Genomic DNA, 13501 nt, shown 5'->3' on the forward strand with positions numbered 1-13501 from the left:
TAACCAAACAGTTCTTGGCCACAAGTGACTACGAAAGTAGGGAAAATGTCTTTATACATTTCTTTGTTCTGTTATGCACGAGATATTTTGAAGAATGTAGGGTAGCAAACAGTTCTGTGGCACTTCTGAGTACTATTGTATTATTTCCTACTATGGTAGTCAATGGTGGCCACAAACTGTTTAGTTATAAGCATTCTTACAAATATTTTATGTGAATACAAATTAGGATCAATTTTAGGGTCAGTAAAGGGGTGAACTGTTCCTTTAACCCTCCATTGGAATGTGTTTTTAGTAACAAAGACATTTATACAGATTTGGAACTTGTGGCGATCAACCTCAAAGGATTGTGACTATTCCTAACTATAATGATGAAAGGCAAACCACTGGATGACAGGATAGACCAATCAGAATTGAGTATTCAAGAGAGCAGGGTAATAAATTGTGATGATGACCTAATAAATCTTACTGCTTAAAATGCTTTTTACTGCTGCTCATGTTTCTTTCTAAAATTATGTCCTACTCCTAAAAAGCATATGTTTTTCTCCCCAAGGCAGAATCATTTTCCGCACCCACACACAGAAGTATTTTATAGGAGCTGCAATATTTTGATCATCCTATTTCTTTGATTATCTATGTTTACTATTATGTGGTAGATGAAGGCATATTTTTTATGTCTTACAATAACCCAAAATGTGTAGGCCTATATATAATTCTATTACATAGATATAATCTAAATTTTCTTTCTATTAAAACAAGTATAAACAGTGAGGGAAATAAGTATTTGATCCCCTGCTGATTTTGTTAGTCTGCCTGCTTACAAGGAAATGAAGGGTCTATAATTTTTATGGTGGGTTTATTTTAACTGATAGAGACAGAATAAAAAAATCAGGGAAAAATATGTTAAATATAGGTTATAAATTGATTTGCATTTCAGTCAGTGAAATAAGTATTTGATCCCCGTGCAAAACATAACTTTGTACTTGGTGGAGAAACCCATATGGGCAAGCACAGAGGTAAAACATTTCTGATAGTTGGTCACCAGGTTTGCATATGTGTCGGGATACATTTTAGTCCACTTCTCTGTCAATATTTAAGGTTTGTTGTAGGCATATGATAGTTATTTTGTATTTCTTCCATTTCCAACTCGCATCAACAGTTGTCTCCTTCTCACCAAGCTTCTGTCTGTAGCCTATTCAAGGTTTGTGCAGGTCTACAATTTTGTCCCTGACATCCTTTAAAACCTATTTGGTCTTGACAATGGTGGTGGAGAGGTTGAATGGAAGATACAGATTCTGTTGGCAGGCATCTTTTATATACATAACAAGCTGATTTAGGAGTACTGTCTTAAACTGACAGGACTAATCTGTGGTCCATATAGGCACATAACCAGTCTGTGGAGCCAGAATTCTTGCTAGTTGGTAGGGGATCAATTCATTATTTCACTGACTGAACTGCAAATGAATTTATAACCTTTATATAACATTTTTCCCCTGTTTTTTTATATTCTGTCTCTATCAGTATTAATAAACCTATATTAAAAAAAATATTATAGACCCTTCCTTTCTTTGTAAGCAGGCAAACTTACAAAATCAGCAGGGGATCAAATACTTATTTCCCTCACTGTATACATGTTCTGAATACTGAATAAAACAGATCATTATTTTTTAATCATTATTTAGAGAAAGTATCTCCATAAAACAGTCGCTCACTTTATACATGTTATGAATACTGAATAAAAAAGATTATTATTATTTTTAATCATTTTTTAGAGAAAGTATCTCCATAAAACAGTCGCTCACTGTATACATGTTCTGAATACTGAATAAAAAAGATTATTATTATTTTTTAATCGTTATTTAGAGAAAGTATCTCCATAAATCATATCATATGGACTTTTGGCATTAAAAAAATATTTTTGGGGGATTTTAGTATTTTCTGTGTCTAGTACTTGTGTATACTGCCCTCCACTCCAGTATAAAAGTGTGGATATTAGACATGAACAAAAAATCACTAATTCAAAATTTTACATAATAATTTTAACATACTACTCAAAAACTAAAAAAATACATTACTTATATTAAAATAATGAGATATGTTCCAAGAACAATATGAACATACCAAAAAAATCGTAAAATAAGGGCTTGTGTGCTGGATTTTTTTAATATTTGACATACAGAAACAGGCTTCAATAGTAAGGACATCCATGGCTTTTCAAAGCTATTTGCTCCACACACACCCTGGAGGGCGTCATGAAGATTTCTCATTCGATTGTGTTTAGGATAGTAGAGCGATTTATCATATCTTGAGTTTAATGGCCAATATTGAATTCTAAATCCAGACCAGTTTAGTGGTTCAGCTGGAAATGTTACACATCTAAAGTACTTCCTGTTTCAGTTTATTTATTTATTTAAATCACATATAAAATTTAAATATTTAAAATATGTTCATTGAAGACTTTGATTCACTTCTAAATGTTCTGTTGGTTGTATTATTGTTCTAACATTTGTATTGTGTTTAAAACTGAAACAGTGCTTGGGGTTTACTTGTTTTGTAAATATTGAATCCCTATTTTCTCCATCGGTCCGTCTTTGTTATTCTATATTTAGGCACTAAAATAATGAAGCCTGTGGAAAATAAAGAGATGTGTTTAATTGTGTAGCCCTGTCCTCCTGAGTCTGACATGTAATGGAACGTTGAGACTAATCTCATATTCACAGAGCTATTGGCCCATCCAGAAGAAGCCCAAGAGAACAGCCTGGATGCTGATGTTCCAGCGTTTGAATGTCTGAACGCACACAACCAAGGCTGAGTGTTGAGACCATGAATAATGCCTTCTATGTGGGCTATTATCAGCTGAGGTGAAATGTTGAAAGCTAAGCCATTGGGAAATGGAAGACAAATGTTATTGTGTGTTAATTTGGCCGGTAAAGAATAAGGAATCAATTCCTTTGCAAATTACGAATGTGTCCATTACAAATGGGCAGTGTTTAATACACACAACAACCTATTTACACACACACCAACATTGTTTTGGTATATTTGTGGGGGACTTGTCATAGACTGCTATTTCTCTTTAACTGAATTGTGTTTTCTATCCCCTATCACCAACCACACCCCTAAACCTAACATTCAAAGAAACATTTCTGCAGTTTTACATTGTCAAATAAGAATCATTTAATATGTGTTTTTATTCATTTCCCTTGTGGGGAGCAGATTTGGGGTATTATTTAGTAGGCTACACCTGTACACACACATACCAAAATTCAAAATCATTATACTTTTTATCAATTATTTTACGTACAGAATCACCCATCATTCTGATGCCCAGACAGACAATTTAATTGAGAATGACTGAAGCTTTCACTCTGGCTTAGTTATTCAGGGGATCTGTCTGCATAGCTTTCTCCTCCTCGCTATTTGCAGTGTCATTATTTGTTTGGTGAACTTCCCTGTTTGGTACCTGACAACAAGGTTATGCGGTGACAGCCTGCTTTGTTAGTCTGTGTATCACAGGGAATGCAAGTTTCACTGCCAATGTATTTGAAATATATGAAAAAAATAGTCCGGTGCTCTTTAAAACCAAAAACAACATTTGCACTGCATCCATCTTTTTTGCACATTTAATAAGATGATACTTTAAAAATAAAGTATGTAGACATATTGATTTAAACACTTGAGAAATTCCTTCTGAGCCTTTTACAATGCATGTCTTATTCATTACTGTACTCACATGGGATAAATATTTTACCTATCACAGGTGCATTAGGGAGTGACCCCTGGTGGTGCTTACCGACCTCACGCATCCCGTCACATACTTCAGAGTTACAGTAGACATCAATAACACTCTCACGCATTATGCATGTCTCCAACAGTGCCTACAGGATTTGCTTGACTAAGATCCTCATGCATTTCAAAGCACTAATAGGAAAAGTGTTTTTTGACTGACATGTGGGTTAAAGAAACAAGAATGATGATCCATCAACTTATAAAGATAATAATGCACTTTTACTACGCCATAACCTAAAATGTATTTTATATTTGAACATAATACAATATGTTTCCATTTTGTTAATAATCAGTAAAATATGTGATATGGCTGATGTATTAATAACCGATGTCAATACTGTGTCTTTCAAAACGAAAGGTCTGATCAAGTAAAAATAATAATTGAACGTGGTTTTAGTTTTACAAGGCAAATATCGATACTTTTTCTAGGTCTAACTGCACGAACCATATCCACCAAAAAGACACGTTACTTCACTTTTACGATAGTAAAACCACGGATCAATTTCCTAAGCTTCGTCCGCGCGTTTTCACTTTTCTCACCTATTCACTATAGTTCGCCGATCGATTCCCCTTAATAGGTTGCGGTTCTGCAAAATGCAGTTCTCTGACCGCTTTCTAAAAAGCGCCACGTACCTCCCAAATGTCCCACAGTCTCCGGAGAAATTAAAGCGTTGTAATCCAGACCTCCAGCCGCGATCCCTATAAACTCATCGGCACACGCTCTCTTCTCTTCAATCACTCCGTGTAATGCGCTCGCCCTCTCACTCCCTCTTTAACTCGCCCTCGCGCTATCTCTCCCTCTCTCATCTGAGCATTGTGCAGAGCTCTGTGAAAACAGAATGAGGGGGAGAGCAAAGCGCTCAGCTGAATTCAGTATTCACCCCTGCAGTGTCAAGGGGACAGAGCAGAGAGAGAAAGAGAGAGAGAGGGGCTTCAATCAGGCTCTATGATGTCGGGCGCTGTAATGTATACGCGCTCCCTCAGAACTGTCCTTACATCCCTAGCAGAGATTGGCTCTCCTCTCCGCTTAAATTGCGAGATAAATGCGGGTCCCATCAGTGCTTAACATAGTCCACGTAGCCAGCTTTGCTTTGTTAACCTCAAGGGATTCATGTCACATGCAGATATTTTCAACTCGCATGCAAATGTTGACTGAGATTACTGGCTTCTCGAAGTCTAAGTGTTTTTTGGTAAAGCTTGGTGATACGCAACCCGTTCTCATGTCGTTAATTCACCTTTTCCTCAGTGTAAGTATTATTTTTAATGGAAACACCATCTGTTGAACAATTATTGTCTTTTGATGTGAATCCCATGGTTGTGGATTGACCTAATTTAAAAGAGACATTTGATGTATTTGTGCAAGTCTTAGAAAGTGGTTTTGTGCCACAGAATAAATGTTGTTACCTGGCTAGAAAACCAATAAAAGTGGTGTAACATTATTCAGCTGTAAACCTTTAATGCATTCATTACGTGATATATCCTTTCAAAATAGAGAACATCAGATATTTTAACATAATATAATACATGACTTTTTTATTTACATACTTTAAATTGTGTATTTTTGCAGTAAGGAAAATATTGTGCAGGTAGGGTTGATGCATTTTAGGCATGATAAATAGAATTGTTATGAATTTAAGCCTTGTGTGGGGTTCGGGTCTGTGGAACACGTTTTGAATATAGAAAATAAGTTACATTTTTCCAACCTCAGACAATATTTTTTCAAGATGCTGAAACAATTTCTTTTATGTACATCATGAATTGTTTTGCATAAATGTGACATTTATTCCACATACAGTTGAAAGAAAAAGTATGTGAACCCTTTGGGCTTACTTGGATTTCTTCATAAATTGGTCATAAAATGTGTTCTGATCTTCATCTAAGTCACAACAATAGAGAAACACAGTCTGCTTAAACTAATACCGCACAAACATTATACGTTTTCATGTTTTTATTGAACATAACATGTAAACATTCATAGTGCAGGGTGGAAAAAGTATGTGAATCTTTGGGTTTAATAACTGGTTGACCCTCCTTTGGCAGCAATAACCTCAACCAAACGTTTCCTATAGTTGCAGATCAGACCTGCACAACGGTCAGGAGAAATTTTGGACCATTCCTCTTTACAAAAGTGTTTCAGTTCAGCAAAATTCTTGGGATGTCTGGTGTGAATCGCTCTCTTGAGGTCATGCCACAGCATCTCAATCGGGTTGAGGTCAGGACCATTCTGTTGATGATTTACTTCTATGCTTTGGGTCGTTGTCCTGTTGCATCGTCCATCCTCTGTTAAGCTTCAGTTGGCGGACAGATGGTCTTAAGTTTTCCTGCAAAATGTCTTGATAAACTTTGGAATTCATTTTTCCATCGATGACAGTAATCCGTCCAGGCCCTGAGGCAGCAAAGCAGCCCCAAACCATGATGCCCCCTCCACCATATTTCACAGTTGGGATGAGGTTTTGATGTTGGTGTGCTGTGCCTTTTGTTCTCCACACATAGTGTTGTGTGTTCTTTCCAAACAACTCAATTTTGGTTTCATCTGTCCACAGAATGTTTTGCCAGTAGTGCTGTGGAACATCCAGGTGCTCTTTCGCAAACTTCAAACGTGCTGCAATGTTTTTTTTGGACAGCAGTGGCTTCCTCCGTGGTGTCCTCCCATGAAGTCCATTCTTTTTTAATGTTTTCCTTATTGTAGATTTGTCAACAAAAATGTTAGCATGTGCCAGAGATTTCTGTAAGTGTTTAGCTGACACTCTAGGATTCTTCTTCACCTCATTGAGCATTCTGCGCTGTGCTCTTGCAGTCAGCTTTACAGGACGACCACGCCTAGTGAGTGTAGCAACAGTGCTGAACTTTCTCCATTTGTAGACAATCTGTCTTACCGTGGACACATGGACATCAAGGCTTTTAGATATACTTTTGTAGCCCTTTCCAGCTTTATGTAAGTCAACAATTCTTGATCGTAGGTCTTCTGAGAGCTCTTTTGTGTGAGACATGTTTCACATCAGACAACGCTTCTTCAGAACAGCAAACTCAAAACTGGTGTGTTTTTTATTGGACAGGCCAGCTTTAATCAACACATCCAATCTCATCACATTGATTGGACCCCAGGTTGGCTGACTCCTGGCTCCAATTAGCTCTTGGAGACGTCATTAGGCTAGGGTTTCACAAACTTTTTCCACCCTGCACTTTGAATGTTTACTATGAATGTTTAATGTTGTGTTCAATAAAAACATGAAAACGGATAATGTTTGTGCGGTATTAGTTTAAGCAGACTGTGTTTCTCTATTGTTGTGACTAAGATGAAGATCAGAACACATTTTATGACCAATTTATGAAGAAATCCAAGTAAGCCCAAAGGGTTCACACACTTTTTCTTTCAACTGTATATGGGATACAGTGAAACCAACATTTATTCAGACACCTACCAAACATCCCACATGACCAGTTTGTTCAATATGGTTTAGAAAATGGTATAAAATATGACAAGAACTCAGAGTTAAACTGTGTCAGAAGAAATTCTTCTTGATAATGTCGGAAAACTTTATAGAAAGGTGGATTAGGCTGAAAAGATGTCAGCTGTTAAATAGAATTACAAAGTTAGATAATACCAATATATCAAAAAATTATATCTTGTGTCTGAATAATATAGATTTGACTGTATGCTGTCTATCTTTTGTTTACAACTAGGAAGTAAACATCTGTATTTTTATGGCTGTATATAATGCTTTAAGTCTACAAGACCCATCAACATTGGCTACGTAACAAAAACGGCATAGAAGGGTTACTTTGCGTTACAATAAACTCTTTCATACTTGTTTTTAGTGGAAACACCATACAAGCACATCCACAAAGAGATAACAACAGTCCGGTATAGGCATGGATCACAAATTTCAGTGTGAATATGCACGTCTCTTCAACATGTCTCTTTGTATTGCACATTCAGCGGTGAAAACCCCTGCAGCTTTTCTGAAACCAGTGGTCCATCTGAAGCAACTCACATCACTTCAGTTTTTAGAATCAACCACTCATGCTCAAGACAATTTCAATGAACCTCAGAAGCATTCAGCCTGAGCAGACAGGCTTAATAAGAAGTGCTTGAGGTAGACTGATTAGTCTTTAAACAGCTAAATGAGTTTTAAAGCCATCTATTCCTAATGGAGTAAAAGTGTGATGACTCTGGGCAGTTTTAGGCTGAGGTCCAGCACAATCAAACAACATGCATACATGCACAGGCTCTAAACACATCACAGTAAGCACTAAAATAAGGTACGATCATCTTCTAATTGGACCATTGACCGAGTCTCTGATCCTGGTCATGCCTGACATTTACTTACAACCATATGCAAAGCCATTGAACACACACTAATGGCGTTGCTGAAACAAGTTAAGGCACAAGGGTGATACGGAGTGGGGTTATATGCGTTTCAGGGATTTCTCATTGCAAACACTGTACCTCAATTTACTGGTGGTCAGACATCGGCATCAATCCCTGAGTCTGATCATCCTCCGAGCAGATGGCATGGCAAGCTTCCATTCTGAGTTAGACTAGGAGATACTCCGCAGAGCACATGGTGGGCTGTAATGAAAAGACTAGTTTTTGGAGGTGGGGGAGTCCAAGCTAGGGGGTGGAACGTTGTGAAGGTCCAGAAAGCCAATAGATCAAGGTGAGTTCATAAAGCCGTCCAGGTGGGAGTCAAGCTTACTGGACACTGCATGTAATCCCCTTACCTTCTTTGGGCATTAGATCTCAAATGATAAGTACTAAATATAAAAATAAAGTTACACAGCGTGCAATGCATTTCGAAGTCCGGAAGAAATGCTCTGTATTTTTCAGGCATCAAATACTGCAAAGAAAACAGGTTCATATTCACTTTCAAGGAATACAACAAAATTTGTACACGTATTTAGGAGAAGTTCGAATAGTTTTTTATTTGACCTTGATTTTTTTTCCTATATCTCAACATGACAAACAAAATACAACTCTTGAAAGTTGATTCTGGAAACATCAATAATAACAGATGGATGTAAACATTTCAGATGGGTTCCGTTCAAGATAAATTATCTGTGAAACAAGTAGGCGTTCATGATTTTGAATGTTTCATTTGATTTTTTAACTCTTTCCCTGCCAGTCTTATTTAAAAAATGATGCCAGCCTACACCAGCGTTTTTAAACATTAGCACCAAACTTTAAAAGCTCACAATACATTTTCTGTAAAGAATATATGGACAAACAATATGTCCAATGAAAGAATAGAGTCTCTGCTTTTAAACAAAATAAACCGTATTCTTCTATCTTCATTTGTTCTTTTTTATCACTGCTTAGATGTGGACAGGTTTCTTCAAAAATGCATCACTTTGATTAAACAGTCGAGATGATTAACGCAATTTTGTCAAAGATTCCACCCAGATTCCACTCAGAACAATGATTAAAAACTGATAAGAAATATACTTCTAGGTTCTGGGATTCTGTACTTTTTCCCAAAGTTGTGTAACAGCGCCACCTGCTGTACAACAGTACAAACACTCATTGCCGTAATAACTCGTCTTTGGCACGGAACCGTTCTTTTTTAAATGACATGATAACTTGTCAATGGCGGTGAAAGAGTTAATGGAAAACAAGACAGACATACAGATGAAGAAAACAATATGCAGTGAATGTGGACGTAATAGTGAGTGATGAAGTTTTGGGGCCCCCTATTGGCTACAAGCGGTAAAATCATTTGACGCTTGATTTAGACACTGAGGTTGCGTCCAAATACCCTCACTTGCGGTCTTGGCCACTTGAGAGCGCGTGCATGTGACAGGAAGGAAGAGCGTAAGTGTGTCCAATGTCTTAAAAAAGCCAAAGGGCTGTGCGTTTTAACGCACACTAAACCCATACTAGCTTGAAGTTTGGAGCGGTATTAAGGCTAGGTGTATCCCATCATGCATCATGTTCTGGATATATATCATGAGACATTTTGCACGGCTCTCGCGAGATGTTGCGGAAAGCTTTCCAGTGTATGTTAATACTACTTTTTAAGTTTATATTTTGATTTATTCTATGTGTGGCTAATATGTGATTCTCTTTTTTTATGGGTACAGCTGCTTTGATACAAATAAAGCGCTCTAAAAATAAATCTGATTTGACTTGACTATATAATTAGATGGTACATATACAAAAAACAGGAAATACTTCATGAAAGTAGTCAAGTGATCAAGTGCAAAGACCGTAAGTGGGGGTATTTGGACCTAGTCTCAGATGTACGCAATGAAGCACACGTATCAAAGCGGTGCTCAAAAACGAAAAAAGCAAAATAAAAGAAATCGAATAAAACAATTTTACTAAAAAAGCAAAACAATACTACCAAAAGAAGCATGAAAAGAATAATCTTGCACCTTTTACTTCCTTATACTGCAGCTAAAAGCATTCTGTAGTATTCAGAAAATAAAGGACACTTTTTCAATTCCGAAACCAAGAAGGATAATTCAAATAACAAACTGTAGAGAATTTTGTGCTGTTATGTGGTTCAACGTAAAATAAATTCAGTTTATATTTGTTTGTATATATGTCTCATTAATTCAATGTAATCAATACTGCTGTGCAATTCAAACAAAAATGGTAGGCAATGTGTGGGGGGCCTCAGGTCTTGTCTTTGCTTAGGGCCCCAAAAATTGTAAACACGCCCCTGTTAGCACAGTTTGGGGGTGTGCGTGTATATGAGTTTTGCTAAGAGAATAGAGCGGGGCTCAGAGCTCAACAGCCACAATAACAAGTCTCTGGCTACCGTCTTCATGCATTTACTTATTAATACACATTATTAAACACTTTGTTGTAAAGCAAAGGCTTCAATGTCAGAAATGCTTTGCTGCACTCGCATTGGGGGTTTCAGCATGAAGTTATGACAGATGGGTTGGGATATCATCTGTATGAGGTCATTTGAAAGACAATCCATTGCATTGGTGATGAAAAACCACAAGTAATTTATCAAACAGCAGAGGGAAACACACAGTCATTTCAATATTTCCCCTGTGCTCAATGCATCAGATGGTAACTGACAACATTGGTTCATTTCTCCGGTGAGCGGAGATGCATAAGGAGCGTGCTGTTATTCAGCTCCTTTGAGAGAGGAACGGGCTAAGAGTCCAAGCATGCTATCTGAGAGTCACAGGAAGAGGGGAGGAGACCACCTTCAGACCCCATCAACCCAGCTGTGCATGCAGACTGGTAAAGTCTGCAACCAATGTAGTCATTTGACCACTCTGGAACCATCATTGAAATGCATGAGAGAACTCTTAATTTCTCTGCCAGTCTCCCTTGCTTCTCTTTATGTCAAGAGCTCTTTAATTTGTTTCGGGCTTGGTTGTTTCACACACAGGCCGCATCAATTCAGTCTCATTAGACATTCAACTACATCACTTGACCATGGCCGCTTGACTGTCTTTTGTGAGGTAAGGTACCTCCTAAGTCTCACAACCCGATTCGCTAGAATTCGGCATGTTCTCCCCACTCATGCGAGGTAAAGTAGTCTTTGTAGAGGAAGAGATTTCACCTGACCTCATTTCTGCCCATATACTTGGCTTATGGGATTAGATGGCAGGCCGAAATCCCTTCAGCTCCATTCAGTGTTATTTTACATGACAGGCACCTGAGAGGAAACTGTAATTTTTGAAAAAAAAACATTTCTTAAATGTGTTTATGAGGCGGAGGATATGTCAGAGCATATAATTGTGTGTCACCGGCATCGCTTGTCAGAACAAGCTATTTTTATAGTTCAGTCAGCACACGGAAATATTAATGTGTCGACGTCTGACATTCACTGTGACGAGGCTTGGAAATGGGTAAAAGTCTCTTTCCTCTTTGAGGTGAAACCAATATAATACATTATAAAGATGTGAAATGGACCCACACAGCAAGAGCTCAGCCTTCAAAAGGTTCCCTAATGGATTGGTAGACGTTGTACGTAGGCTATAGAGGTTATAGATGTATGGATGTAGACTGGAGACCTGGTGAGTCAGGCTGCTGGGATGTGACTTGATTTATACTAAGAATAGAACGCTGACTACTCTGAGGCAAAGCTTCATGACATAATCTTTCATCGAAACATATGAAACCCCTGCAGCAGTCAAGCAAAACAATAAAGCCGAGTATTACAGAGACTTAACACAGTTTATGGTGCAGGACAGTGAAGGCCTGGCTATTTGCGAATAGAGGCCTGAAAAGATGTCATTCTTAAAAAATGGGGTGCTCGAAAATAATAAAAAATGCACTGGATTTAAAATCCATTCATTGCTTCAGAAACAATATGGTGAGACCGAAATGCCCCACAGGTTTTTCTTCTTTACTTGCAGCTCAGTCTTGTGACAGATACCCAGGTGGATGCAGTTGAGTGAATGCTTTCCTTCTCCCGACATGATGCCTCTAGGAAAAGTGAGAACTGCAGAAGGGGTAAAATGTTGAGTAACCAAGCATGGCCTGTTTTTCTTTCTTCATTCCTTCCTTCTTTCTCTCCTAACTTCAGAAAGAATTCATTTTAAACTCGCACTCTATGATACATCTACACTTTTGCAGTATAAATGCATTGACTCAAATCAAACGCACAAGTTTAGGATTGTTAGCGCAGTGATCTACCAGTTGAGCTACAAAAACACTGAATACTGATGAAGTGAAACAAAGCTTTACACACACTAAGCATGAATACTAAAGATGTGAAACAAAGCTATACACACGCTTAACATAATTATGAGGCAGCTGCAGAAAACAAATCTAAAACAGGTTTATTAGAATTCAGTCGCAGTGGGCGATTGTTAAATTCAGGTGGCGTATCCTGCGGCATTGAGATGTCAGGTTGATGATGGTACAATGATTCTAACACACACAGCACGTCAGGCTGACCAGAGTGACAAACAGTGAAGACAAACAGTCTCTTTCAGCCGATGCATTTAGCTGATGCATCATGCATCCCAACGAGCCATGCAAGAATTGAAACAGCGTATAACTTACTGCACATCATCTTCATGTTGAACTCATCTTTCGTCAATGTATTTGCGTGACGTGTTGCGAAACGGTCAAAGAACATCCAAAGCAAACAGGGGAACTGTTCACGGCGAGAGGGAAAATTGTAAGCATGCGGCTAAGCATAGATAATTGCCTCAGGCTGGCTACAAAATAAGAACACATCGGATACCGGGGGGGACGTTGCGGCCACTATGCAATAAAAATCTGTACTCTCGTCACCCTTTTGTTCCTGTGCTTAACACATCAGATGACCTTACGTTGTGCAACATGTGGTCTGAAAAGGGGTTTGTTGTGCGTTTTTTTGTGGCATCTCGGCTACTGACTAAGATAAATGGGCAGCAGAAGAACGAATGAGGGTCTGAGAGCTGATTTCGTTCAATGCTGTGATTCAATAGCCAAATTAACCTTATTGCTGTGGAAAAACACTGTTACGGTTGCTGCAGACATCGTTACACTATGGTTGGTCTGATAGTGTCATCAAAGTGGATGTCGGCTCATTCAGTTGGGTAAATATTGCAGCTGGATGGTTGCACGGAGGCCCAATTATAAGCAGTAGATGGAATGACCTGATTCCCTGCTATACTGTAGGTAATGATCCAGGCCACACTGGAGTGTGAGATGAAGAGATAAGGACAAGGAAAATGAAAATTCCCTTTTTCCTATCTTTTTTTAATAGGAAGGAACAAAACCTTGGAAGAAACCGAGTATGATAGGGAAACC

At 38.1% G+C, this 13501-nt stretch overlaps 1 protein-coding gene across 1 annotated transcript in view; it reads right to left on the minus strand.

The window, feature by feature from the left end:
* cdh12a (cadherin 12, type 2a (N-cadherin 2)) overlaps positions 1 to 4526 on the minus strand; it is a 43593-nt gene extending 39067 nt beyond the window's left edge. Inside the window, exon 1 of the mRNA XM_056742972.1 lies at positions 4420 to 4526. The gene's annotated coding sequence lies outside the window, so the exon portion shown is untranslated. The remainder of the gene's footprint in view (positions 1 to 4419) is intronic.
* Positions 4527 to 13501: the final 8975 nt, after the last annotated feature.

The sequence above is a fragment of the Triplophysa dalaica genome, chromosome 3 (genome assembly GCF_015846415.1).
Source record: "Triplophysa dalaica isolate WHDGS20190420 chromosome 3, ASM1584641v1, whole genome shotgun sequence".
Lineage (NCBI taxonomy): Eukaryota > Metazoa > Chordata > Actinopteri > Cypriniformes > Nemacheilidae > Triplophysa > Triplophysa dalaica.